Below are 27,791 nucleotides of genomic sequence, written 5' to 3' on the forward strand. Positions count from 1 at the left end.
GCTTATTCAATAAGCAATTATTGGTCCAACATCTAAAGTATCAGATACTATTTTAGACACTAATGTTATAAATAATAAGATTTCATTTCTATCCTCAAATGGTTCACAGCACTGAACTATGGCGTGTAGGACTACAAATGTGATAGAGTTGTGTGAAACATTTCAGAAAACAATGATGTTTCAAGTGCAAAAAAAATGAAAGCAAATTCCTGCATTATTTCCACATTCTGTACAGGTAGCCAAAAGCATAGGTGTGACCCTGACGGCATGTTTGTACTAGCTCTGGTTTAAGAAGACTCTTCTTCCTGGTTTCTGAAGTTGAAGGTCTGTTTACTGAGTATTTGTAAGTCCCTTCAAGAACCTGGTTTTATTTTAATTGGCCTCCTACTCATCAAAATAATACAAACTGCTAAATTAAACACTCAATTCTCAGACTTACAGGGTTACCTTCTTCTTATCCTTAAGAGGGCAGTAGAATACATGCATGTGAATTAATTTATTACATCCACACAACCCGCATTTGGTTTCATATCTGGTACTTGGAATTCAATCTGCCTCATTTTGCCCAGTTATCTTCCTAAGTGCAAAGTTCAAAAAATAAATTTCAAAACCATACTATTTTAAGTTCAAAATCTCATCTTGGACGACTACCTTGGGTGCTTTCTAAATATATTAGATAAGGGATGAGCAATTCATAAAGATCAGTGTTCAAAATTTATTACAAACAACATTCACATTTCTTTCCTCACTGGGACATGACTTTTAAAAAAATGTTGTCACTCCCTTCCCCCATTATAAAATGTTATTCCTGTCTTATTGTCCACAGCTCATAGCTTCACAACAGTTTGGGATCTGCTGCCTTTATTGCTTTGCGAAGTTGGCTTGTGACAGTCATCTGTGAAGTGTAACCAAACACCTCTCTTTCTGGCCATCTTCTATTTTGGTACCTCTATGTGAACAAATGGGGGGAGAGTTTGGTCACTAGACTCAAGAAGCTCTGGTTGGGTGGGGCGGGGTGGGACCGGCTGGGTGGAATGGGGCGGGGCGGAGTGGGGCTGGGCGTTGATCCAGGGCCTGGGAAACAGCTCCACTCATCCAAGTCTCGCAGCCTAAGTGAAACTGGGCTACGCTTGCAGCAGGCACAGTGCCATGCACATACCTGAACAAGAGAGTGTTGCAGGCGAGGCTTCTGCGTGTGTGTCTCAACAGGGCGTGGCAGCTGATCTCTGGGAGTGAATACCAAAAGCAGCCCTGATCTGGGACTTGGAGTCTCAAGTGCTCGGAGCGCCATTTGCATCTCCCTACGTTTCAAGTCGGCGCTGTCTTGCAACTGCCTGAGAAATATTTGCTCTTTGAGTTCGGCCAGAAACAAACAACAACCACAAAAAGCAAAAAACAAATAAACAAAAAAACCGGTGCTATAGTTTAGTCCCTAGAGACTGCAAGCCTCCTGAGCACTGGGCAGGCGACAATTTCTATAGTTTCCTTGAGTGAGATGATGCCGCTCTTAAACCGGGCTTAATCTCGCTGGTAGCTGAGTCAAGCGTCACGTAGAGTTCAGGTCCGTCGCGTGGGGCCTGTCTGACGGCAGGCACGGCGTGGGCGAGGGAGCTTTGGCTGGAGGCCTCCGCCGGACGCGGGTGGCGCCGACTGCCTGCCTATTGGGGCCCTAGCGTCGCGGCGACCGAGGCGCTGGGCAAAGTTTTGGCTGGTGCGCGGACTCGAGGCGGGAGAGTCCCCTCAGGGGGTGCGGGGCGGGGCCGCGGGCGGGCCGAGCACGAGGGTGGGAACAGGAGCCAATCGGAAACGGGCTTTGGTGGGAGGGGCGGGGCTCTCGGTCCGGCTGGGCCCGAGCGAGCCTGCCGGGGGCCGGGCGGAGTAGACCCGAGTGGCACCCGGAGACTCGCGCCTCGCGGGAGGCCCGGAACGTCGCAGGCCCGCCGAGGAGGCAGTTTCGAGGCCCAAGCAGGTAAGAGCGTCTTGATCCGGGGAGGAGTCTGAGGCCGCCAGGGCTTCGACCACTCCCGGCTGTCCCGCGCGGGCTGCGGTCGGTCGGGACCCTGTCTGGCAGAGTCCGCCGAGGGCTGTGGCGGCGGAGCGGGGCTTGGGGATTCCTCACCTCTCGGTCCTCTCGGTCGCTCGGGACCCCACGGCTGAGTGGCGCTAGGCCGTCCCGAGGGGACCGGGAGCGCCCTGAAGCCGGGAGGAAACGCCGGTTTTCTTCAGGCTTCGCCAGCGAGCTTGAACTTCGACGCGCAAAGACGACGGACTTGAAATTTTTAAAAATGTTTTGGTTCTTAATAGAATCTGACAAGCACAATAGTGAAAGCCGTCGACTAGGATTTTAATTTTAAAATCTCTCATTGGAACGCTCAAGAGCATTTGAGTAACTTCACATAGCAGATGATTAGATTATGAGTCAAAAGACTTTGAGTCTGAGCCCGATTTGCAAACCAGATGTCACGCCTCCGCCAGATTAACTTTTCTGGGCCTCCGTTTCCCTAACTGTAAAACTCGGAAACACGACTGTGGGTATTCTCAGGGTCACATGAGATGAGTGAGAGTATTCCACAAATGTCAGGTATTATTGTTTGACCACGCACCTGGAGCATGCATAGTTCACAAAGCAACTAAGTTGCCTCTATGTAAACCTTTACCCTAAAGCCAATGATTCACCTACAGTGCTTTAGATAAAATGCTAAATGTGTTTACAGGGTAAATAAGTTGTTCAAGCTGTTGTTCCTCAAAATTGTTATTGTTGGAATTGTGGTCTATTTTTAATTGATTCTCCTGAAGTTTTCAAGAATTGCACATATCTACTGTGGCTGATTCACCATGAAGTTCGGTAGCAATCAAATAATTTACTTCTTTGCCTTAAAGGGTAAATAGTTGTAGTTTGATATGTGATAAAGTGAAATGGGAGAATTGTTTTAGACTAAGACTTTCATTTGTTTTTGTAAATTGATGGGCTGCTTTTGGGAAGATTTATGTTATCTAAAGTCAAGTTAATAGTTAATATATAGCTGTATGTTTTGTGCAGCCTTTTTTTTTTTTTTTTTTTTGGTACTGGGGATTGAACTCAGGAGCGCTCGACCACATTAGCCACATCCCCAGCCCCCAGCCCTTTTTTGTATTTTATTTAGAGGCAGGGTCTCACTGAGTTGCTTAGTGCATCACTTGTGCTGAGGCTAGCTTTGAACTCCCCATCTTCCTGCCTCAGTCTCCTGCCTCAGTCTCCTACCTCAGTCTCCTGCCTCAGTCTCCTGCCTCAGCCTCCTGCCTCAGCCTCCTGCCTCAGCCTCCCTAGCCGCTGGGATTACAGGTGTGTGCCATTGCACCTGGCTTGTGCAGCCTTTATTACAGACGTTTGTGTTCTTTACTATGGTTCTATGTGTCCAGAATTTTAGGGGTGAGATGGGAAATACGAAAGGGAATAGTAGTTATTAACGTGCAGTCTTCTTCTGGGAATACTTACAGGAGTGTTTGTGAGTAATTTCCCAGGCAGAAACCAGGAAATGTAGTAGTTGTATCTCTTGGTCTTTCATTGGATTTGTGTGTGTGTGTGTTTGTGTGTTTTGAATGTGGCAATAGATTTTTATTTATTTATTTTTGCACCACACTGGGGATTGAACTCCAGCCCTTGCAGATGCTAGGCAGATGCTCTGCTACTGAACTGTACACTCTTCCAAAGTAGCTGGGATTACAGATGTGGGCCACCTTGAGATGAAGGCAATAGATTTTTTAAATGCAGAAATAATAAAGGAATATCAATGTTTTTCTGGTTAATAATAGGCAGTTTTTTAAAAAAATAGACAGTTTTCTAAAACTGCAAGTTATATTACTTTTAAATGATCTATAGTGAGTCTTATAAAAAGAATTTTAGACCACTGTCTAAAATTAAGTGGAGTAGAGGTTTTATTGAACATATTTCAAAAATTCAGCGGATCTTTTTTTTTTTTTTTTTAATACTGGGGATTGAACCCAGGGGCACTTAATCAGTGAGTCACATCCCTACCCCTTTTTATTTTTAATTTTGAAACTGAATCTTACTAAGTTGTTTAGGCCCTCGCTGAGTTGTTGAGGCTGGCTTTCACGTTGGGATCCTCTTGCCTCAGCCTTCCCAGCCACTAGTATAACAGGCATGCACTAATGTGCTTACTGGGTGTTTTGAAACTACTTTAATACACCAATTTTAACCGTGCCCTCTATGATAAGTTTTGCTGTGAATTTATAATTTGTTGATATTATAGATCTGAAGCCTTATATTCACATTCATTATTGAGCACCTATCTCAAGGTGCAGTTTTAGCACTTAATGTTGTATTCACGTATGATATAATTCTTTCCATCTAGGAGATTACACTCTGCCATGTAGGCTAAAATAAGTACTGAAAAGGCTGATTATAAGAACATCAATTCACAGTTATTGGGACCTACACTGTGCCAGGCAGTGTTTTATATGCTTTGCATGTATTAGCTTATTTACATGTATTAGAGCCCCATGAGGGGTGCCATTATTATGATCTCCTCCTTGGGAGTCATATAGAGGAGGTTGAGTAACTTGCCTGGGATCAGATCAGACAGGCAGGCTCCAAACACCCTGATTTTAAACCTCTGCACTATGCTGAGTTTCAAATCTGTGAATGAGATACAAATGAAATCCAATGGGTAGTTAAAAGAGAGTTCTATGAGGAACTTCTTCAAAAGGGAGGAGTGGGGGGTAGCTCCCAGAGGTGGAGTGCTTGCTTAGCATGAATTGAGGCCTGAGTTCAATCCCCAGCAATAAACACACACACACACACACACACACACACATACACACACACACTTAAAAAAAGGAGAGAGACAGAAGGGAACAAACTGGTATTGCAAGATATAGATAAAGGCAGGTCCAAGCTACAATATAATTATACTTTGTATATAGAAACTTTTTTGGGGGGGGGGGCTGGTGAGTGATATTGGATTCTTTCTTTTTTTCTAAATTTTCACTCAGTAGCTACAATTATGGCATTATTTTAGCAATATAAGCAAGTGTTTATTTTTTAGTAAGAAGTTTAATATATATGTTCTCAAACCCATGTGTTAAATGTTAGATTCAAGAAAGGAAAATGTTTCCCTGTCTGATAGAAGCTTATAACCAGATGTGCACAAGTCCAGTTTATTACAATTTCAGTGTGATACTGGAGGTACAGATGGAGTTTAATTGGAAACACTGATGAGGGAAAATTATTCTACCTGTGGTAGGGAGGAAGATTCTAGAAGATTCTAGAAGAGATTCTGTGTTTGAATTTGGCTTTGAAGGATGAATAGGAGTGTGCTGAGTTGGGAAAAGAAACAGAAGATATGAATGAAAACCAGGGATAAATGTGAAAGTACATGGTGTGTTTGAGGAAAGTGTTGTGGTTTGTTATCACTGAAGGTCAGAGTGTATAGAGTCACATGGTTTTCTATAAAGTCAGGTGCTTGGACTGAAGGGGACAATGCTTGGAAATAAGCAGGAAAGAGAAAATTGCTGAGCTTGGTTGCTGATCACTTTAGGATCACTGCAATTGATGGTTAAGGTGTGGGGTTCAGTTCCCCTCATTTGGAATAATGAAGTGAGTGATTAGTCCAAGTGGGCAAAATCTTTTATTATAGAATATAGGGTTATTGGCACTTTTAATACTTTTTTGGGGGGAGAGTACCAGGGATTGAACTTAGAGGCACTTGACAACTGAGCCACATCTCCAGCACTGTTTTGTAGTTTATTTAGAGACAGGGTCTCATTGAGTTGCTTAGCACCTCGTTTTTGCTAAGGCTGGCTTTGAATTCATGATCCTCCTGCCTCAGCCTCCAGAACCACTGGGATTACAGGCCTGAGACACTGCACCTGGCACTTTTAATACTTTTCAATAGGGAATATATTATAAAATAATGTCTGGTGAGGTAAATAAAACATTATGACTCATAAAAAGAAGGGGGTACCAGGTATTGAAAAGCCTGTGCATCATGCTAAGGACTTTGGACTTGATTCTAAAGACAATGGAGAGCCAGAGAAGAATATATTAAGTGATTAGAAAAGATAACATGGTGATGATATAGTGTGGATGCTGGGTTGGAAAAAAGAGACAAAGGGTAGGGAGATAAGACTATTGCCAATGAAATAGTTCAGATAAGAACAGATAAGGGACTGGAGTAGGAAACTAGTAATGGTAGAGAGAATAGGGGAGATGAAGATGTGGAATTGGCAGGGCTTAAAAATCAATTGGCTCTGAAGAAACAGAAAAGTGACTTTGTTTCTTAGCTTAGAAAATACATGGATAGAGGAAGGGGGGAGAAAATATATGGTTAAATGTTCTTGTTTTTTGTGAGGGAGAGAATGGAACAACAACAGATGAGGTAGAGAGGGAAGATGGGAGGGGAGAGGAGGGGGGATAGTAGGGGATAGGAAAGACAGCAGAATACAACAGTCACTAATATGGCATTATGTAAACATTGTGAATGTATAACTGATGTGATTCTGCAATTTGTATTTGGGGTAAAAATGGAAAAGCATAACTTACATGAATCAAATGTATGAAAGATGAAAAAAAAAGTTCTTGTTTTATTTTAATGTGAGGAAAGATTTTTTTTTTTCAGTTTTGAACATGTTGGGTTTGAAATGTCTGTGGAATATTCAGGTAGAGATGTCAAGGAAGTATTTAGGTCTAGAAGCAAGGCTGAGAGTGGTGATTCAGATTTCACAGTTATTTTCACAAGTATGATTGAAGCAGGAACAGCAGACTAAGTTACTCAGGAAGAAAACATACAGAATTAGAAGAGTACCAAGGATCAGTGATTTGCTTTATGTAAATGGAAGTAATTGATTATTTATTTGTTTATGCTAATTGTCTTAAAACTTGTTAAAGCAATGAAATGAGTTTTCATTGAAAGTTAAACAACTTTTGCACTCATGTGGTTCCTGTTCTTTTAAAATTTAATTAGGGATACATTCATTTATTCCAGAAGTGTATTATATGAAGTATCTTTGGAGTCCTGCTTTGGAAAAAACTTTTTTTAGCAAATTCACAGTCCCATGGGAAAGTATATCTTCTAGTTTATTACAAAAATATTTTTCCTTGTCTGTACTTTCAGTTCTCTATCTGATCACTTGATTATTAGCCCTTAAAAGTCAGAAAGACAGCTTTAAAAAACCTTTTTCTCCTGTAAATTTAGATTGTCAATGAATATTTGCTGTTGATCCATCTTGATAACCAGAATTACTGAGTCTTGGCTCCAAATGGCTTAGTCATTTCTAGAAGTCTTATTCATCTTCAAATGAAGGTTTGCTACCACTGAGGTGACCAAAAGAATATTACTATTTTGAAGGCATTTTCAGAAGCAGTGTTTCAGAATATTTTCCTCAATTGTAGTATCATTAGAATAAGCATATAGTCTTCAAGGTAGAGGAACCAAACTTTTTCTACAAAGGACTAGATAGTAAACATTTTAGCCTCTTTCACAACTACTAAAACCAAACCAATATTAAACAAAACAAAAATAAATAAAAACAAGCAGCTGAAAAGACAACACTTAAATAAATAAGCATGGTCTGCATTTTTATAAAACTTTGCCGACACTAAAACCTCAATTTTATATAGTATTCATATCACAAATGTTATACTTTTACTTTTTTTCCTCCAGCCTTTTAAAAACATAAAAACCACTTTTAACTCAGAGGCCTTACAAAGGCAGCCAGAGTTAATCCACAGGCAGGTCATACTGACCCTGTCTTAAGGAATGTTCTTCAAAATATTTGGATTTTTAAATTCACTTAAAAAAATCATGATTCTTCAAAAATTTAAAGGACCTATTATTTATTTATTTATTTATTTTTTATTTTTAGAATCTTTTTTTTTTTTTTTTTAAGAGAGAGAATTTTAATACTTATTTTTTAGTTTTTGGCGGACACAACATCTTTGTTTGTATGTGGTGCTGAGGTTCGAACCCGGGCCGCACGCTTGCCAGGCGAGCGCGCTACCGCTTGAGCCACATCCCCAGCCCTATTTATTTATTTTTACATCTAGCTATCCTAGTTGTTTCAAGGTTTTCGAGGAAGAAATTCAAGATTTTTTTTTTCCTTATGTATATCTTAGACTCCTGGTTAGCAGCTTGAAAAAAAATTTAACATCCAGTTCAGACCATATTAATCCATTTATTTTAAAGATTATTATTTGTGCTCCGTTTTTTTAAAGTTAAATTTTCTGACTTTTCATAATTTTCAAAGCAGAAATAAATGTTTACATCAGTTGACATGGAGGGAATTTATTAATTTCCTATGAAGTTTGAATTCCTAGAAATTATATATTTATGAATTTTTCCTGTATGAAAGTTAAAATTTTGGGCAGTTTGGTGAATATATGTGTGTGCATTATTTTTTGCTGCATCTTAAAAGCTATTCTCTTTTTCTTCCTCTCTTTTCTTTTTTCTCCATTAGAATAAAAAAACAAAACCCCCAAGCTGTGTGGGATATGTTTGAATTGGTTACTTAGCAATCTGAGGCTTAATTTTGTATTTAAATATTCATCTGTACTTTTTGATGTTCTTATTAAATAAGGGTCTGTTTAGACTGTAATAATGGGGCCTGCTGGGAGGAAATGACACAGCCTGTTCCACAACAGTATTTACTGAAAATCACCTTTTCTCTGGTTCCTATTTAAACTATAAAGATAATATGGAACAAAATAATTATGAGGATTAGAGTAATGGTTAACTTGATCACCACTGTAATTCCATGGTTATCATTACAAAGTTAATTTATATTAACATAGTTCAAGGTCAAGCAGAATGTGGGAGAATTTTATCTACTGTTAGTAAAAATGGTGATGTGTTCAAACAAGTTTTATTTTTGAACTTTAAAGACATTTTTCTATTTTAATGCATTTTCAAGAGTTTGACACTAACTGTAATTTTAAAAGCAAATTTGATCAATTTGCCTTTAAAATGTATTATTTTATTATTAGAAGAAAAAGGGCATGAGTTAAAAAATACAGAGGCATGTTCAGTAGTTGGATTTTGGAAGTAAAAAAAATGTTGAGGAAATGGATGACTTGAGAACAAGTGTAAGACTTTTAGTGAAGATTATTTAAAATCCAGTTTTATCAAATGGAAAAACTTGACTAAAATGACAGCCTCCCTGAATTTGTAATAATGTTGCAAACAAAACTAAAAATCTTTAAAATGATAAGGATTATTGGAAATACAGCATACTGGATTCTTCTTTTTTCTTTTCAGTTTTTTGGGAGGGGGCTGTCAGTACATTGGAGATCAAATCCAGGACCTCATGCACTCTACACTGAGTGACACACCAAACCCCTAAACTTTTTAAATAAGACCTTTTAGATACTTTCAAAGAAAAACAAAAAATAAGTTTACCACAATTTCCTATTTATTCAAACACCATTCTTGAGAAAGATTCCGTATGTCCTAAATAGTTGCATATCACTGGCAGAAAAGAAAAATGGCAACGTATCTTTTTTGTACAGAGAAGTGTTCATTTAGAATGCATGAATTTTGTTTTTATGATTTTTGATGATAAATCAGACGAAAATTAAAAATTGGCCTTCTGGACTTAGGGTGTAGCTCAGCGGTAGACCACTTGGCTATTATGTGTGAGGCCCTGGGTTTGATCCCCACCTCTGCAAAAAGAAAAGAAAGCAAAACAAAAAATCCTTCTTAATGATGGCATACCTTTATTCTGTGCCATTATGGAACATTTCAGCAGTGCTTGTGGAGCAGCTACAGTCTGGTGCAGATTTTACAGTCTACATTGATGGGATCACTGAAATCAGAAACTGCATTATGATTTTAGTTGGTGAAGATAATTAATAAGGAGGATTTTCTTGTGTTGTTGACTACATCTTCTTAACTACATGTTTAGCTTCATGTATGGGGATATTTACAGAATTTTAAAAGTGAGTTGTTGATCTTCATAAATTAACCAGGGTGCGGGAATTTGTTTTGTTTTTCATTGCTGGGAATGGAACTGGCCTTGCACATGCTTGGCAAGTGCTACATCTCAGGGAGCTACATCCCCAACCCCTGTAGAAAAAGTTTTTAAATAAGTATAGTTAATAGAATAGCAAATATGATCAGAAAATTAAGGCAGATATTTTAAGCATTGTTTGAAGCTGCTGATAACAGATTTGTTTTTTTTCCCCAAGGCTCATGCTTACATTTTAATGACTACCTCCTCAAAGCACCTACCAGTGCCCAGGGAGAGGCAAGGAGTTACAGTGAGGGGAACAGAGGTACAGTGGATGGTTAAAGCAATACAGCTGACAGTATAGACATCTTCTTGCTCTCTGCTGAATGTCCAGGACAGCAGGACCACTGGACTATTTGGAGCTTTCTCCAGAGTAAACTATAGTCTGGACATAGGTGAATGTACTGCCCAGCAAGTCATTGCTGGGTTCTTTCCATCCCATTTGTTTTAAGGGCTTAGAGTGCTGTTTGAAATTGTTGTTTTATATATTGCAAAGCTTTAGTACACACAGAAAACCTCTGAATTTCATGGACATGTTGAATATTTTATTCAGAGCTAATCATACCTATTTACCATCTTGGATCAAAGTTTAATAGCTGTTGAGAGAGGGAGCTAAGTAGGTAGTAAGAATCCAGAATTTTTCTAGTTGAAAGGCTCATTTGGCAAACGTTTTCTTTCTTTCTTTCTTTCTTTTTTTTTTTATACCAGGGATTGAACTCAGGGGCACTAGACCACTGAGTCACATCCCCAGCCCTATTTTATTTAGAGACAGGGTCTTACTGAATTGCTTGGTGCCTAGCTTTTTTGCTGAGGCTGGCTTTGAACGGATAGTCCTCTTGCCTCAGCCTCCCAAGCTGCTGGGATTACAGGTGTGTGCCACCACACCTGGCTCTAATGTTTTTTGTTTTTTGTTTTTTTTTTTTTAAGAATTTTTAATCTTTATTTTTCAGTTTTCAGCGGACACAACATCTTTGTATGTGGTGCTGAGGATCGAACCCGGGCCACACACATGCCAGGCAAGCGCGCTACCGCTTGAGCCCCAGCCCCAGTCCCTCTAATGTTTTTGACTAACAAAATTTCCACATTTACGTAATATTTTTGACAATCTGGTTAACTAACTTTGAAGCTATATTGTTGAAGCCTACTGTTTAGACATGACAGACTTGCCACTATGTCAATATCTAGCCATTATAACTTTCAAAATTATTTCTACATCTCCAAGACAGCATTTTTAGTAAAGAAAGTTCAAAAAAAAATAAAATGTGTAGATGTCATTATATCTCATTTCTGTGTCTTTTCATTTTATTTTCCTGAAAAGAAACTGAAATTTTCAAGAAGATTTGGCTAAAAGATCCACTAGTCTTACCTCTCTCATCACATCAGTAATTGAAATAATGTATATTCTAAAAGGAAAATTAATCTTGCAGCTTTTCTTCATTTATTCTCAAGAATGATTATGTGACATTGCCAATTATCATTTTTGTTTTAAGGCTGAAGAATTTCCATTGCTAAGTAGAGTACACTGTTATTTTTACCAACCACAACAGCTTATTGTTCCATTTAGGATTTTCAACCCTGACCTAATTAAAAGGAAAAGAATAAAACAGACTCCTAAGTGAAGCTGATAAGCATATGGCATTGTCCTGTGTTTCCAGACTTCGATTTAATTTATGAACAGGAAAGACTATTTAATGAAGTTGAATCTTTTATTTTATTTTAATATTATTTATCTTAGAATTTGAAATTTATTTAAATAATGATAAAATATTATTTGATCTTAACTTTATGTTGTACATTGTCATGTGATAAGGGTAATTTTTTTTTAATGAAACTTCTGTTTCAGTTTTGTGTTTGTGTGTTCTGATACCAAATGTATTTCTTCCCCCCACATTTTTTATTGGTCTATTGTAGTTGTATATAATGATGGGATTTGTTGTTACATATTTGCATATGCACATAATATAACAATATAATTTGGCCAGTATCACTACTCAGCATCTCTCCCTCCCTCCCAGCCTTCCACTCCCTGGTTCCTTCCTCTACCTATCTCCCTTTGATTTTTATGAGATCCACCCCCACCTTTCTTTTCCTTTTTAGCTCTCTCACTTCCACATAGGAAAGAAGATATACAACCTTTCTGAGTTTGACAACATAATGATCTCTAGTTCCATCTATTTTCCTGCAAATAACATAATTTCATTTTTCTTTTTGGTTGAATAAAACTCCATTGTGTATATATACCACATTTTCTTTATTCATTCATCCATTGATGGACTCCTAGGCTGGTTCCATAGTTTGGCTATTGTGACTTGTACTGCTATTAACATAGATATGCATTATACTATAGTAAAAGGACTTTAATTCTTCTGAATAAATACCAAGCGGTAGCATGGCTGGGTCATATCATGGTTCCATGCCACCATGGACACAACATCTTTGTTTGTATATGGTGCTGAGGATTGAACCCAGGCCGCACGCATGCCAGGCGAGCACGCTATCGCTTGAGCCACATCCCTAGCCCGAATTTATAATTATTTGTATCTTTGTAACTGCCATTCTTTTGACTGGTGTAAGATGAAATTTCAGTGTAGGATTTGCATTTCCTTAATTACTAATGATATTGAACATTTTTTAAATATATTTGTTGGCCATTTGTATTTCTTCTTTTGAGAAATGTCTGTTTTGCCTATTTATTAATTGGGTTATTTTAGTGTAAAGTTTTTTGAGTTCTTTATATATTCTAGATATTAATCCTCTGTTAGAAAAGCTAGCAAAGATTTTCTCCCATTCTGTAGGTTCCAAATGTATTTCTTACCATGAATTTTGATCAAAAAGGTTCATGAAACACTGATCTGTAGTTCAAGAGTAGGAGGATTTTATGCAATAGGTGACCCAGATCCTTAGAATTTTTTTTGTGTGTGTGTGTGTGTGCATGCGCGCGCATGTATGGTTTTGTATAAAACCATACTAATATATTCTGCTATTACTGTCCTTAGAAAAATTTTTATTTTCCATCCCACCTCCTCAAAAATTGTGACTGCTCACTCTGTCTCTTGCCCTTTTAATATTATGTGTTCCTCCTTCCTTATTGCTTCCCTCAAATTGAGTTTCTCTCCACTAACACCCGCTTCTATCCCCAATGCCCCAGACTTCAGTTTTGTCCTGATATCACTGGGTTACTTGGCTCTATTAACTTTCTGTATGCACATTGAGAATCAAGGAATTTCCCCAGTGAGGATAATCACTAATTTTACTATCTTTGGCCCAAGAATCTCATAGGCAAGGCCAGGTGTGGTAGCATATGCCTGTAATTCCAGCTACTTGGGAGAGGGAGGATCACAAGTTCAAGGTGAACCTGGGCAGTTAAGCAAGACCCTATCTCAAATTAAAAGATAAAAAATGCCGGGGATGTAGCTCAGTGGTAGAGTGCCTTTGAGTTCAATCTCCAGTACTGAAATAGAGAAAAAGGGAAGGAGAGAGAGAGAAAGAAAGAAAGACAACAGGGACACCAGACTCTGTATGAATCATGCTATTCACCTTCAATTGAATATTCTCTTGTTTCCTATTAACTCCAGATTTTTGTTGAGCAGATCTTAAAGATTATATCCTCAAGTTACCAAACTTTTTCTCTAATTCATGGTTATTTTTATTTTAATAGATTAAGGTCCCAAGGTATGAGCAAGTTCACTTGACTTGATCTTGGTCCTCATTATGCACGTATCTTCTCACCTTCCTTCTATTTCTACAAGAACTGCTATCCTTCTCAGATCCTCATGGAATCCCAGCATCTTTCTTACTTGAGACAACTTTCTTCTCCTTTTTTGTCTGCATTTATTGTATACTTCATTATATTTGTACCATATATATATATATAATTTTTTCTCTTTTTTGTTGTTATTGTTCTGGGGATTGAACCATCTCATGGTAGGCAAGTACTTTACCACTAAGCTAACCCCCCAGCCCCTGCCCCTCACTCTTTTCTTCTTAAAAGACCTTCTTGCTTTGGCTTCCATTGTTCTACACATTTTTGGCATTTTTCCCATCTTTTGTCTACCTTTATGACTTAAATTACCATTTGATCTAGAATGCCTGAGAACTGACCAGTTCTAGATGAGCGGTTAATTTCATCAGAGCATGCTGATGTATAAACGTCATTTTTAAAGCTGGGCATGGTGTCACACTCCTATAATCCCAGATACATGGGAGGCTGAGGCTGGAGTATTACAAGTTCAAGGCCAGCTTGGGCAGTTTAGTGATACCATATCTCAGAATAAGAAAAAGGGGCACATAGCTCAGTGGTAGAGTGTCTCTGGATTTAGTCCCCAATACTAGGGGGAAAAGTAATTTAAAGAAATAAATTATGATTATATAATAATCAAGCAGCTATGGTAGTATGGTATGAAATAAATGAATTTGAAAAGTTTACATGGAAACAGCAATGAGATTCCACTACATACCAGAATGGCTAATATTAAAAAGACTAACAATTCCAAGTGGTAGCAAGACTGAGGAGTAACTAGAATTGATATATTGCTGGTGAGAGTGTAAATTACTACAATTGTTCTGGAAAAACTCTTTTTGACAATGTCCACTAAAGTTAAAAATATACCTAGTCTGTACCCCAGCAGTTCTATTCCTAGGTAATACCCAACCTAAATGTTTATAACAGTTTTATTCGCAATAGCCAAAATGTTGAAACAATCAACAAATATATCAATGGGAGAATGGGATAAATATTGTCTTTTCTTTTCTTTCTTTCTTTCTTTTTTTTTTTGGTACTGGGGATTGAACCAGGGGTGTTTAACCACTGAGCCACATCCCCAGTCCTTTTATATATTTTATTTAGAAACAGTGTCTCGCTGAGTTACCTAGGGCCTTGCTAAGTTGCTGAGGCTGGCTTTGAACTCAAAAATCCTCCAAGCTGGTAGGATGACAGGCGTGTGCCACCATGCCGGCTAAATATTGGTATTTTCATTAAATGGAATACTATAGAGCAATAAAAAGTAAAGTTGTTATTACATAATAAAATGAATCAATCATAAAGATTTTATACAAAATGAGCTGTACACATACATATATACTATATTATTTTTGTTTAAGTGAAATTCAAGAACAGGAAAAAATAATTCTTGGATAGAAGATAGAATGGTGATTCCCTCCAGGGCTGTGTTTATTTTTATTTATTTATTTATTTTTATTTTTTTAGTTGTAGATGGTCACAATACCTTTATTTTATGTATTTATTTTTATATGGTGCCGAGCATTAAACCCAGTGCCTCACACATGCTAGGCAAACATTTTACCACTGAGCTACAACCCCAGCCCCTGGAGGTATATTTATTGATTGGGAAGGAGATGAAAGAACCTTTTGGGGTACTATGTGATGGTTAAACAAGATTTTATAAATACACTTAGTCTCTGAATTATTCATATTAGATTAGTGGGCTTTATATGCTTTATTAAGTTACATTAAAAATTTTACAGGCTTTAGGTTATCTTTGGTACATCTTAGATGTTTCTTAAATACTTATTATTAGTGTTCAATTTGCCAGGAATGCCTCTTCAGTAGGTGCCTTCTCATCTATCAATAGTCTCATTTAATAATAAACTACCTTGTAAACATATATGTGAATATGCTGTGAGTGGGCTTGTATTTTATTTTTGTGCAAATGTTTTTCTAATGGAATACAGAATATATAGTGAAAAGTACATAGACTGCTTTAAAATTCAACCATTTGAGTCTGCACCTCTGTTTCTAGTGTGCAAATGAGGATGATCATACCTGTTTGTGGCAGAGACTTTCTTTGTGGGAAGGGCTACTCTGATGTCCATTCTTCTAAGTAACAGAGCCCAGTTTTTTTAGCTGAGCACATTACAGGATAAGAGATTATACTTCCTGGCCTTGCTTCCATTTAGTCTATATGACTGAACTCTGGTCAGTTAGCCATAAACACAGTGTTATAGGGGACTTCCAGGAAGGCTGAATAAATATAGCTATCTTTTTTCCTTTCTACTTCCAGGAATGTGGGTGTAATAGCTGGTGTTCTGTAGTTAGTGTGGACAATGAAGAGTCTTGAACATAGAAGTCATGTGTTGAGGATAACATAACAGAAATATAGGAACCTGTATTGGTTAATACACCTGCTATTTTCACTTTCAATTACATGTACCCAAACCTAATCCTAAATGGTATACTACTCCAAAGAGTGCTATGAATATTCATTGAGATACTATGATTGAAATGACCGGCACATAGTATTTAATAAAGCTTAACTGCTGTTATTGCTGTTTTTATTCTCAGTGTGCTATGGATGAAGTGGGTATTGAGAATGTACTTGATAAATCTTTTAAAAAGTAATCTTTTTTTGAAGCAAGCATGATGCAAACAATCTGTTTGTTTTTTAAAATTAAAAAATATAGATAAACTAAAAGAAAACTCCACTACACTTCTATCATCTGGAGATCAGATAGCATTATAATAGCATTTTGATATATGTCTATATTAACTACAGATTTTATGCATTTATGTATACAGATGTAAGAAGTCAAACAAACTCTGGTAAGCTTTATTAAAGAAAAGATTCACATGGTTTACTTTTCACCTGTCTGTTCTGACATGCTTATAATGATATTAGAATCGCTTGGTTCAATGACGCCAGTGTGCACACTCTAGTACTTTTTGCACAGTGAGCTCAATTCAATATTATTGTCACTGCAATGATGGCTGGACATCTGTTTTGGCCATCATGGCACAGTACTCTGTTTCAGATTTGCTCAAAGCTGGGCAGTTGTTGGTGAAGATGACCAGTTTCACTTTGCCTTGTCTAATCATCTGCAGAGTCCCCTTGTACTACCCCAGCAGGAGCCTAGAGTCAATCAAGTCCAGTGACTTTTTCATTATCTTTGCCGCCACCATCTTTCTGCGTTGTGTAAGGGACAGCCCTCAATCTAGAACATACAGAGGAAGTTTAGGATCCAGATTTTTAAATGGCAACCTGCAGGACTTACCTGGTTGCCTAAACTTCGGCCTGGTGGAGCCCACTCAACAAAGAGCCCATATAGATTTTTAAATCACCTTATACTACTCAGTCTTTGTAAGTTCTTCTTTTACTTAAGAGAACTTGAGCATGTTATAACTTTCTAATATTTCAGTGTATGGATTTACAATGGTATATTTAAATTCCTGTTTAGAAGTTTATTTTCAATTTTATAATATTCTGAATCTATTCTTGTACATATATCTTTGTGAATTTGATTATTTCCTTAGAATAAGTTATTAGAAGTGGTATTTCTGCATCATTATATATTAATATAAAAAATAATTTAATAGGGTTTATTTACTATAGAAAAACAAATATAATTTTTAAAGTCTTATGATTTCTCCATCCAGCTAGATCATTTGATAACACTGAAAAACAAGAAAAAATATATAACCTTGGTAAAAAATTTCAACCATTATAAAAAGTCATAAAATGGGAGATAGAAAACTTGGTCCCCTAACAATAGATCCTTTTCACTGGTACCATATTGTTGACAATTTCTTATGTAGCCACTCACCATAAATCAGTAAGTGGGCCTCTAAAATTCAATCTTATAAAAACATTGAGTCATATTGTTATAAGGATAATGAAAAATAGTATTTTAAAAATATGGTGTAAAAATAAGATATAAAAGATAAAAATATAACCCTAATTCCGTTACCACCTACATTTGAAAAAAAATTAATAAAAATAAGATAAAAAGTACCAATGTGAAGATAATAAAACAGCATAACTGACCACAGCATAACTGAGAAGGTCCAGATGATCACAAGATGACCATTTCCTATGTATTCCTTTCCTCTGCTTTGAGGAAAATGAGAACTAGCCCACACCAACTTCTTTGAGAAGAGGGACTAGAGAGAGGATAGGAGTCAGTGTGTAAAGTCCAAGATCATATTATGGCAATGAGTGTGTTTGCATGGGGGGTAAGAATATAGATGCATGTATATACTTTTTTTAAAGTCTATAGAAAAGGGAATCATATTAAAGAAAAAGTTTTCCCTCCTTTTCTTTTTTTAATTGATTCTGGGATTGAACCCAAGTGTGCCTTACCCCTGAGCTATACCCCCAGCTCTTTTTAGTTTTTCTTTTGAGACAGGATCTCATTAAGTTATCCAGGATGGCCTCAAATTTGGTATCCTTCTGCCTTCGCCTCCTAGATGCTGGAATTACGGGCATGCACCACTATGCCTGGCTTTCCCCCCACTTCTGTTTTACACACCTTTGCGTATCTGCACACAGATCTCAACCTTATCTTTTTTAATAATCATAGACTGGTACAGAGTATTGTCAGTACTCTGTGTTAGGGTATGCCTCCTAGAAGGAAGCTATTCTTACCCTGCTCTGCCTCTGATAACCTATACTGTGGCATCTAATGAGGTCTTCCTCCCTGCTCACACTCTAATACCCTACTCTGGGCTGCTCCTGGGGGTGGGGACCTCATCTCCTCTCTCTGGGCCTTGACAGCTCATAAGGGCAACCCTCCTCCACACAGGCTCTCCCTACCTTCTTCCTTAGCATGAGGCATGGTTTAGAAAGAGGAAGAGTTGTTTTTCATTTTTTATTTTATTTTGGTGGGTGGGTACCAGGGATTGAACTCAGGGGCACTCAACCAGCCACACCAACCTGTTGAGAGCCACAGTTTAGTCGGAATGACGCCTGGCATTTTGCTAGAGGGAATGGTTGAAAGGTGACCCTGCTCTGGGAATAGGGAGGCTCCTGCTGCCTCGGTAGAGGCGCCCGCTACTTTGGAGTTCCCGTTGAGTTTTTGCGGAACTGGCGCGCGGAGCCCGGTGGAGGGAGTGTATTCCCGGGAAGTATGTGTAGAGTGCCAGTGAGAGTTCGGGAATAAAGAGTTGCTGTTTGAACCTACAAGGCTTTGTGGCGGCTCAGTTATTTTGTGCCCAGACAGGGGAACAAACCCATTTTTGTATTTTAGAGACAGGGTCTCACTGAGTCACTAATTGCTGAGGCTGGCTTTGAACTGGAGATCCTCCTGCCTCAGCCTCCCGAGCAGCTGAGAATACAAAAGTCTCCCTGTATTTTAAATGGTACTTTGTGGACTGAAACATGTGTTTAATAACCATATGAATGCAGTTTTAGTAGTGTTCTTTTTATACTGTCAAGTGAAATGAAATACACAAAGAATGTATATTTGGGGATGTGATTTGAAAATTTGAAAATTTCATCTTCTAGATTTTTTAGTTGTAGAATGAGAAAGTTACATTTTACACTCAATATGAACTTATGTTTTTATGAGAGCTGTTGTGCCCATAGTTTCAGCTCCTTGAAAATTGTATATACCTATAAATGAAAAAAGTAGGCTATAATTATAAATATACTATAATTGTGATGATATAAAAATATGCTCCTGAAAATGACATGGAGGAAACATACCAAAGTATACCAGTGATTATGCTAGAGGTGGTAGACAGGCATTTTTTCCTATTTTCTCTATTTCAAAATTTCTAAAAATAAAATTAGTATTACTTTATGACTTTTGGAAGTTTAAAGAGTAAAGCTTTTTTATAGTGTCTGGGAAGACTTTCCCAACCTTGAACACTTTTTAGGAATTAAGGATTTTTCTGCCTTTTATTTTCCAGTGGCTTTCTTAGAAAAACCTAGTTGAGTATGAATTTGTGATTTAGAAACTAGATTAGATGAAAATTTAAATAATTTGTATAAGTGAAAAGTTTTAGTTTGGGACAATTATTACTTACCTTAGAGGAAGTTTTTTAAAAATAATAATTAGATCAAATTTTTTCCTATCATTGAATTAATATAATGAAATTTTAAGCTTGTTTTATTCATGTTAGTTTTATATGTAATATTCCATATTGTGACAGTTTGAAAAACTTCCCCTTCTATTCAGAATTTTCATTTGACTGTTTCACCTAAGTTATTTTTAAGACCTAGCTATGAGCTAATTGAGTTGAGCTTGTGATACCAGTCCCTGTGTCCCTCAAACTCCCATACGTCTGGGGATCCCCACTAAACACTCTGGTTGGTTTCCTTGAGGTAGTCCCTTGGCTTCAGGTGGGCAGGACATATCTTGCCTTTTCCCCTTAGGAGGCAAGAAAACACCTCCCCTACCCCCACCTAGTTTCTTTAAATAAGTCCTCTCTATTGTCCCTTATAATCCTCACAATTAACTAATACCAATTCTTGTCTTTATAGCTTTGAGAAGGGTAATGAATTGATGTCAGGAAAGCCGGTTTTTGGCTACCCCACTTTGAACACTTGCACAGCTCTTAGATGTGGAGCATTTGATGCCTGTTGTTTTGATTTTTGGCCTTTGAGGACCCTACCAAAACTCAAGAGAAGACAGGAAAAGTTGCATTTGACATCCTGTTATATTGGCTGATATTATTGTTATGTCTACCCATGAACAAGTAATACATACTGGTTAAGTAAACAGCCTTGGAGTAAAGCTGTTTCTTACCCAGTTCAGCCTCAGCTTCCTTGTTCACAGTATAATAAAATTATCTACTATTTAAGGTCATAATAACTACCTGTCAAGGTTGTCAAGAGAATTACATGCAGTAATGAAAGTAGGTGCTTAGCATAATGCCTGGCACATTTAAGATGAAACAAATAATAATTATTATCATTTAATATCATTAATATACAAACGTCTCTTCTGTTCCTCCTGGTTTTTTGTTTGTTTTTTGTACAAGGGATTGAACCCAGGGGTGCTTAACCACTGAACCATGTACCCAGTCCTTGTTTTGTTTTTTTTGAGACAAGTTCTCACTAAGTTGCTTAGGGCCTTGCTAAATTGCTGAGACTGGCCTTGAATTTGCAATGCTTCCTCAGCCTTCTGAGCTGCTGAAATTGAAGGTGTGTGTCACTGTGCCTGGCTAATCCATCTGGTATTGGAATATCTTATGCTGTACCTGTGATCTCCCAAGGGTGCATAGGATGGTACATTAGGGTGTGAAAAAAAATTAGAATTGCTGTTTAAATTAATTTGCATCTGAAAATGAATTAAGCATTACTGAATTTTTAATATTCAGCTATACCTTGATGCTTTCACCCTGAGTCATACTCATAAGAAGTAAATCTCAAGGGAAGAGCGGGCATTTCCCAATAAAAAGGAGTTGGCAGTGACATCATCCTCACCTATTTATTCACTTTTAGCTTATTGCAACATAGAGCCATCTGTATGTGTCTAGTTGGGTAGGGGGATTCATACCTACTGACACCTACCCCCGCCCCTTGCCAATACTGGGTACTGAGTATGTAACCCAGCAATGCTTTAACATTGAACTACATTCCCAGCCCTTTTTATTTAATTTTGAGATAGGTTTTCAAAAAACCGATAAAAAAAACCAGGTACCCAATTATAGTTGATAAACATTACAGAAGATATAATTTACTAGTCAAATGTAGCAACCTACTTAACTTAAGGTGAGTAGAATTGACAAATGAGTATTTTGATTCAGTCCGTGAAGTTCTTTTATTTTCTTTTGGTGCCGGAGACTGAACCCAGGGCCTTGTGCGGCGTGCCCGGCAAGCGCTCTACCACTGAGCTGCACCTGGCCCCTCAGTGAAGTTCTTTCACTGGCTCTATGCATTCTGGTTCTATGTAGTTTACTCACTGTGGTTCCTTGTGTTAGTTTTTAGGGATGCCATAAACAAAGTACCATAGGCTGGGTGGCTTCAACAATAGAAATTGATATTCTGACAACAAGTCCAAGTTTAAGGTGTTGGTGGCAAATTCTTTGTATACTTGAGGCCTGGGTTCAATCCCCAGCACTAGGGGGTGGGGGAGAGAAAAATCTCTGACTTTCCTGATTATAGTGTGTATATGACCTTTGAGAGTCATCTAATCTTGTTTAGCCTCAGTTCCTCTTCTAGAAAATGGAGATGCCTTCTGTAAGTATTGTTGGGAGGCTCAAATGAGGTCATGAATATAATGCCTGGCAAATAGTAAATATACAAAAACATTTTTATTATTGTGATGCTAAATATTTAAATAAGTATGTTAGCATTATTAATTTTATACCTAAAATATTTCAGATGTTTTTCAATTCTATAAATGAGGCAACTTTAGAGATACTTAAAGTAATAGATATCACAGAATTTTCATGAAACTCTTTTTAAACATTCCTGTAGGGCTGGGGATGTGGCTCAAGCGGTAGCGCGCTCGCCTAGCATGCGTGCGGCCCCGGTTCGATCCTCAGCACCACATACAAACAAAGATGTTGTGCCCGCCGAAAACTAAAAAATAAATATTAAAAAATTCAAAAAAAAAAAAAAAACATTCCTGTAATTCAGGATGTTGTTAATTTGATCAACAAGTATTTACTGAGGGATTACTACACTGTTCATACTCTTCTGGGTGCTGGGAATATAATAGGTAAAATAGACATGGAGGGGGGCAAAAAAGTAAACAAATATAGTCTCAGATAATAAAAAGTCTGTGGAGGGCTGGGGTTGTGACTCAGTGGTAAAGTGTTTGCCTCACATGCATTAGGCCCTGAGTTCCATCCCCCGCACCACACACAAAAAAAATAGACAATAAAAATAAAGATTGTGTCCATCTACAACTTAAAAAATAAAAAGAATCTTATGGAGACAGACTTAAAAAATCATGTGGGGAAAGGATTCTTTGTTTGTTTGTTTATTTATTTATTTATTTATTTATATTTTTGGTACCCGGGATTGAACTCAGGGGCACTTGACCACTGAGCCACATCCCCAGCCCTATTTTGTATTTTATTTAGAGACAGGGCCTCACCGAGGTGCTTAGCGCCTTTCCTATGCTGAAGCTGGCTTTGAATTCGCAATTCTCCTGTTTCAGCCTCCGAGCTGCTGGGATTATAGGCGTGAGCCACGGAGCCCGCTTTATTTATTTTTGATCCTGGGGATTGAACCCAACGGTGCTTTACCATTGAGCTAAGTCCTCAGTCCTTTTTATTTTTTATTTTGAAATAGGGTCTAATTTGCTTAGGACCTCCCTAAATTGTTGAGGCTGGTATATGAACTCACAGTTCTCCTGCCTCAGCCTTCCAAGCCACTGGGATTGCGCCACCACTGCTGGCAAGGAGATTTAGGTTAGACAGGATAGATAGGAAAGGTGAAAACTGAGTTAAAATTGAAGTCAAAAAAGGAGACATGATGCTAGCTTAGATTAGTATGTTACCAGTGAAGATAAAAAAATATTCAGCTTGAGAGTTTTATTTGTTTTGGAACTGGGAAGGAATACAGGGTGACTAAACCACTGAGCCACATCCCCAGCCCTTTTAAAAAAATTTTATGTTGAGATACTGTCTCGCTGTTGCTTAAAGCCTCGCTAAATTGTTGAGGGTGGCTTTGAACTCACTATACTCCTGCCTCAGCTCCCCGAGCCGCAGGAATTACAGGCATGCTTCATGCCCAGCCAAGAGTTATATTTTAAAGGTAGAGCCCCCAGGTATTAATTACCATTGGTTAGTTTTGGGGATAAGTCCTGGGGGGGTCACATGGCTGTGGCTATTAAAACCTCCAGTAGTACTTGTTAAAGTAAGTGCGCAGCAAAGAAGGAGGATTGTGGTCACTTGGAAAGTTTTGTGAGTAATGTGGACAGCCAACTATGTAACATAGTAACAAAGTTAGCATTATTGTAAGTCCTTGGCATGTGCCTCAAGGACTTACATATTTATATTCTAAATATAATTTGCATGATATCAACTATCTTTTTTTATTCTTTGTTTTAAAAAATTCAAAAAAATCCCATGGCATGTCACAACAGGATTGATAGATCTGTGAAAGATTTATTTTTGAAGAATCTTTCATGTTTCTTGCTTTGCAATTAGGCACAATAACTGCTGGAGAAATTTATATTGTATATTACGAGTATTAGGATTTTTAAATTTTTCTTTGCTATTTTGGGAACCATTTTTACTTAATAAGGCTGTTTCCTCTGATAGGAGTGAGATAAAATGCTGATATCCTGTATGTGCTTGCTTTGAAGATTTGTTATACAAGGAACAGTCAACAAGATGATTAAGGTCGAAAAGTAGAAACCAGTTTGGCACTTGTTTTTTTCCTCCATTGGTTTGGTCCTTTCTCATTTGCCTTAAAATATTTTTAGTTAAAGTCAATTAAGTATTTCCGAGAAAAATTTTTCCTATAGCTTTTATTAAAAATTTGCCCATAGGCTTTACAACTTAAATAATATGTTAATATTTTAATATAAATATACTTAATAGAAAAGAGAAGCAAATAATGTAATCAATTGAAATTCCCACATTCTTTTTTTTTTTTTGTATTGGAGGTTGAACCCAGGGATGCCACTGAGCCACATCCACAGCCTTTTTTATATTTTTTGATTTAGAGACAGGGTCTCGTTAAGTTGCTTAGGGCTTTGCTGAGTTGATGAGGCTGGCCACAAACTTGTGATCCTCCTGCCTCAGCCTCCAAACCACTGGGATTACAGATATGTGCCACCACATCTGGCTTCACACCCATACTTGAGTAGATTTTATTATGTTTACTTTTTCTCTGAGACATAACTTACTTCTACTATAACTAGTACAGGAGTGACATTCTGAGGTTTAGGTTTACTTCAGTCTTCTCAGACAGCACTGAAGAGTTTACTCAATTCTGACAAATTATGCTAACCCCCTTTCAGTCTCATCCTTGAAGTTTTCTCTTTTTTTAAGTATCCCCAGTAAGAATGACTTCAGAATCATTAAGATTCTTTTATTTCTCTTTCCACTTTTTTTTTTTTTTTTTTGTAGCGGGAATTGAACCCAGGGTCACTTAACCACTGAGCCACATTTCTAGCCGTGTGTGTGTGTGTGTATGTGTGTGTGTGTGTATTTTATTTAGAGACAGGATCTCACTAAGTTACTTAGGGCCTCGCTAAGTTGCAGTGGCTGGCTTTGAACTCATGATCTTCCTGCTTAGCCTCCTGAGTTTCTAGCTTCTTTCCTCATTTTTTATCGGTGCATTATAGTTGTACATAATGAGAGATTTGCTGTCACATATTTGTACATGCACACCATATAACGATATAATTTGGCCAGTATTACTCCCAGCACTTCCCCTCTCCCTTCACTCCTTCTATCCCCCAGGCTCTTTCCTCTACTGATCTCCCTTTGATTTTCATGGTATGCACACACACACACACACACACACCTTTCTTTTCAGAGTCTTAAGGCTTGAGGTCATGGCAAAGGTGTACAGAAGTATTAGTTTTAAGGGTATTTGAAGGGTATTGCAATATACTAACATATAATAGAAATATGCAGATTCAAGGGAAAGGGCTAAGGATGGTTTCACAGAAACACTTTAGACTGGTCTTATGGTACATTCAGAGAAAAATTAATAGTTGCTTGTCGTTTATTCAGTAGTTTTTATATTCTAGAAACTACCTTAAATACTGTATTTATATCTCATATTTAAATCTGAAAACCACCTTTTAAAATAAATATCTGTGTCTGATATGACAGATATTGGGATGTTAAGACTTAATCTCTTTATATCTCATTTCCTCAACTGTTTTTAGTAGAATCTAGCTCATGGAGCTGTTATAAGAATGAGTTAATATTGATAAAGTGGGAATTATATCTGCCTAATAGTAAGTGCTGCATAGTATTATCTATAGTATAATCATTATTATTATTCTACAGATAAGGAATCAGGCTTAGAATAATTAAGTAATTTGACTAAGTTTCATATCCAAGCATCAAATTTGCTGGTATTTGAATTCTGTGTGATTCCAGTGTTCTATCTCTGGACTGCTAGAAATTGCAAATTATTTGGTAATATTGGAATATATGTAGAAGGTCAGCAAGGCAAATGGCAGGAGTCAAAGCTGGAATCAGAAGATGAAAGACTTTAAAAATATATATTTTTTAGTTGTAAATGGATACAATACTTTTATTTTATTTATTCTTATGTGGTGCTGAGGATTGAACCCAGTACTTCACATGTACAGGCAAGTGCTTCACCACTGAGCTCCAGCCCCAGCCCCGACTTTTTTTTTTAATTGTAGATGAACACAATACCTTTATTTTATTGATTTTTTTTAATGTGGTGATGAAGATTGAACCCAGTGCTAGGCAAGCACTCTACCCCTGAGCTACAACCACAGCCCCAGAAGATGAAAGACTCTTATGTCATTTTAAGGAATTTGGACTTTATCTTATCTCTTGTATACCATGAAATATTTGCATATTTGATTTTATCTTTTAAACCAGAAACCATTTTAAAAAGTAGTAAAACTCTGACCATATTTTGTGTATGCACTATAAAAATTACAGGTGAATTTTTTTGTTGTTGTTGTTTTTATTTTTTGTGATGTTAGAGGTCAAACCCAGGATCTTACACCTGCTAGTCAAGTGCTATACTGCTGAGCTATACCTTCCTGCCCCCATGACATTTTTAAAAGATTTAAAAGTCTGTGTGGTTTTCTTTTTTCAGTTTTTTTTTCATTAATATTTGTACATTTGCTTGTTTTACCAGTATGTTAATATTGATTTGCATCCTAAATAGTAGTAAGTGTCAAATGATTAAGATAAATTTGTGTAGAAAAAACTTAATACATTCATCTCTTCATGTCCATGGGATTTGTTCCAGGGCCCCTTGTGGATACCAAAATATGTAGATGCTCAGCTCCCTTATATGAAATAGTATCATATTTGCATATAACCTATAGACATCCTTGTATATGCTTTAAATCATCTGTAGATTACTTATAGTTTCTAATACAGTGTAACTGCTGTGCACATGGTTGTCATACTCTGTTGTTTAGGAAATGATGACAAGAAAACAGTCCATGCATGTTCAGGACAGATGATTTTCAATCTTCATTTAGTTAAATCCACAATTGCAAAACTTCCAGATGCAGAGAACTAACTATATTGAGGAAATTATGTCCACTAGATTGATTTTTTTTCTGGAAACTGGTAATAGTATAATGTTTTGACAGCAAAAACTTGGTCAAGTTCTTGAAAGTCTGCGGTCCCTTGGCAGTATATTTTGTTAACCACCTCTGCAGATTATGGAGCACTAACATCATCGTAATGGGGATAGAAGTGAAAAGACATCCAGGAAGTTAAATTGATTAGAATATGTACTGATATCCACATATGGGTAATATTTAAATAAACTTGATAATAATGTCATAACCATTAATAACCACTTACTTTGTACAAAACACTTTACATATTGTTTCATTTATCCTCCTAATAATTCCACTGGTGAGTCATATTACATTATTATAAATGAGGATTTTAAGGCTTTGGAGAGGTTGAGTACAAAGCCATATGGCTAAGTGAGATCCAGAAGATTTAAATTCAGGTGTCTAGCTCCAAAGCCTGTACTATATTATCATGATACCTCCCTTATAAACTCAATACCATTGTCTCTGCCTAAGTTTTATAGTGTACCTGTTTCTGTGGTTGGTCTCACTAACTGCTGAGTTGAGTGATTCTGTTCCTCTAGGAACAGATTTCTTACATTCAGAGAATCTTCTTGTCTCTTTCCCACTCTCTTAAAAAAAAAAAAAAAAAAAAAAAAAAACTTAAAAAAGATTTTTAGTAAGGAGTCCAAACATAAAAGGAGCATATTTTCTCCTCAGAATCTTTGTATTGTCAACCTAGTAATAGCAATCAGTAAGTAACAAATTGAATTACAGTAATAAACACCAAAACTTTAATAAAAACCCAAAGGCTATTTGTTATTACAATATCTGGATGCATTATACTCTTCTCTTAACAGCATTGCTTATTGTGATAATTTATGGGGTTTTTGTTT

General features: G+C 37.2%; 1 protein-coding gene and 1 pseudogene across 2 annotated transcripts in view; one reads left to right on the forward strand and one right to left on the reverse strand.

Moving 5' to 3' along the window:
- Window positions 1-1,858: 1,858 nt before the first annotated feature.
- Dennd2c (DENN domain containing 2C) overlaps window positions 1,859-27,791 on the forward strand; it is a 79,483-nt gene continuing 53,550 nt past the window's right edge. For both annotated transcript variants that reach the window (XM_076862897.1, XM_076862898.1), the window contains exon 1: window positions 1,859-1,969. The gene's annotated coding sequence lies outside the window, so the exon portion shown is untranslated. The remainder of the gene's footprint in view (window positions 1,970-27,791) is intronic.
- On the reverse strand, window positions 16,594-16,918 carry LOC143403243 (large ribosomal subunit protein eL30 pseudogene; annotated as a pseudogene).

Source organism: Callospermophilus lateralis, chromosome 7 (genome assembly GCF_048772815.1).
Source record: "Callospermophilus lateralis isolate mCalLat2 chromosome 7, mCalLat2.hap1, whole genome shotgun sequence".
Taxonomy (NCBI): Eukaryota; Metazoa; Chordata; class Mammalia; order Rodentia; family Sciuridae; genus Callospermophilus; species Callospermophilus lateralis.